The 2,500-nt window shown below is 34.4% G+C and overlaps 1 protein-coding gene and 1 long non-coding RNA gene across 3 annotated transcripts in view; one reads left to right on the forward strand and one right to left on the reverse strand.

Moving 5' to 3' along the window:
- LOC137658828 (uncharacterized) overlaps positions 1-2,500 on the reverse strand; it is a 142,533-nt gene that overhangs the window by 87,520 nt on the left and 52,513 nt on the right. The gene's annotated exons all lie outside the window — the stretch shown is intronic.
- LOC137658827 (protein enabled homolog) overlaps positions 1-2,500 on the forward strand; it is a 118,148-nt gene that overhangs the window by 59,129 nt on the left and 56,519 nt on the right. The gene's annotated exons all lie outside the window — the stretch shown is intronic.

Below are 2,500 nucleotides of genomic sequence, written 5' to 3' on the forward strand. Positions count from 1 at the left end.
GTTAAATCGTCACTGTTGTATGACTGATGAAATAAGAAAGTCTTCAGTTTCCTCTTGGAAACCTTAATGTCTTCAATCATTCGGATGTCTCGTGGGAGCTTATTATATAGTCTAGGGGCCGAATATTTAAAGGCTCTAATGCCTACAGTAGAAATATATCTAGGTTCCAATAGTTTGAAGCCATCTGTAACTATCATCGTGTCATCATCACATCAGCCGAAAGAAGGCCAGGTCAGTGTGGGATGAGAAAGGTCCCACATGACACAAGTAGTGCTTTCACACTGCTACTATGGGCTGAAGTAAAGGGGTAACGCTCTATTTACAATTTTCTAGTGTTATTCCAGAAAATATTACTGTTTTGGAATCCAGGCTAATGTCTTTTATGTGCTATGTACCAAACTGTAAAGATAACTACCGAAATGGACCGAGAGCGAGCATTTCCCTAGTATATTATCGAAGTTTTATTTTATTAATTTTTAGTCTATCTAATTTTTCTTAGCAGAATTATTCAGAGCCGTCTCCTTTTGGTGTGCATGAAATGTTGCCAGATTGGATAGTATAAAAATCTCCAAAACAACCTAAAAATCCTCATTTCTACAAATATATTCTCTTCTGTCTTGATTATGTAGGCTTTACTAATATAGAAATGACTCAATATACTTCATATAAGGGCAAGCAAACTAACTGCAACAATATAAAGGTTTACTCATGTTTGTTTCTTCGTAGAATTTTGTACAGAATATCCCCAAATCTAAGGATAAATCTCCGTATCTGGCAACAGTGTGTGCATAATTTCTTAATTTTTCCATGAGGAAGATCGGCGGCACTGTAGACTGATGAAATAAACAAAGTGTGTATGTATAGTGAATGCGTGTGTGAAAGAAAGAAGGGTGTGCAGATGGCCATTTGTCAAGTCTTCATATTAATCGACCTACAATCATCATAATTTTTCAACAATCATACCTTTTTTTAACCGTCAAAATAGGTGTCAGACGAACAGACTCCTGTAGCAAGGGCTAGACAGAACCAAAAAAACGTTTCCTTTCCCTGCCTTTCTTTTCTTTTCTCAAACTGATTCTAATACGATCTAATATCGCATGAGGGTCTGCCCCTCTCTTTTATTCTTCTCCTGTACTTCTCTTTCTCCCTTTTTTCTTATTCTTTCCCATCCCGAGTACCTGCCTTCGGGCTATAAACTGGATTGTATCCAGGGGTACTTATCCTTTTCCCAATATTCCCTACTTCCCTATCCTTATCCGTATCCGTAATCGACCTAATATGCTGGCTTCTCCACCCCCACTGACATGCCCTGTATTCGAGACGGCCCTGTTACTAGTCCACTGCAGTACAAAGGCCTCAGACATGTCCTTCCACTTGCGTCTGTTTATGGTCTATGTCAGTCCACACCCGCAAACTTTCATATAGTATTCAAATTAAATTGACTTTTATAAATATGAATAAGAACTAAACCAGATATATTCTAGAAAAATTCGGTAAAATATCTACAAAACATTGAAGTTTAATTAATTTCTAAGCCTTAACGCCAAATTTAATGAGCTCAACATTGATTGAAAACAGGAAACAAAATACAAAAAAGGCAAAAATTAGTGAAAAACAGATAATGAAACTTTAATAACTTATGAATGTTTTGTTCTACTTAAAAAATAAAACCCCGAAATTAATCTAGTATCCACTTGTTCCTAATACTTTCAAGCACTTCCTTCAACCAACAATCAGCATCCAAAGGATGACTGGGACAGGGATTGTTATCAATCATTCTTTGGAGCCACCCAATGTTACGCAAAAACCGAATAGAAACGAGATACTATGGAGTGTTTTGCCAACAGCTGGTTCAATATTTACTCCATAATACTTATGTCAAAGGAACTCGGCACAAATAAACTAAACTAAATAGGTGGTGTCGTTAGCTTGATTATATGTAAACAAAAGTGGTTCACGTATACTCCTTTGCTTAAAATACACCATATGTACATGTACACATATGGATAACATGCGTGTGTATGTGTATATATACATATATATATATATATATATATATATATATATATATATATATATATATATATATATATATATATATAATGTATATACATATATATACATATATATATACTGTATATATATACATATATATATATACTGTATATATATATACATATATATATACTGTATATATATAATATATATATATATATACTATATGTATATATATATATATATATATATATACACATATATTCTTACACTATATAAGAGTGTACCCGATCCATCAAAATGAATACAAAATGTTCAGATATACTGTATACATACACACACATACGCAAATTCAACCCTTCCCACCCCCTCCCCCTTTCCTAACTACAACCCGCTGGTTCGGCAATTTGAGGGAGAGTGTGGTTTCCGAGTATACCTCTTCTCCCTCGGGTATGACAACTTCCTCTCACCCCTGAGCTTGTCAGGAAAAATATATATTTCTATA

This window comes from Palaemon carinicauda, chromosome 19 (genome assembly GCF_036898095.1).
Source record: "Palaemon carinicauda isolate YSFRI2023 chromosome 19, ASM3689809v2, whole genome shotgun sequence".
Lineage (NCBI taxonomy): Eukaryota > Metazoa > Arthropoda > Malacostraca > Decapoda > Palaemonidae > Palaemon > Palaemon carinicauda.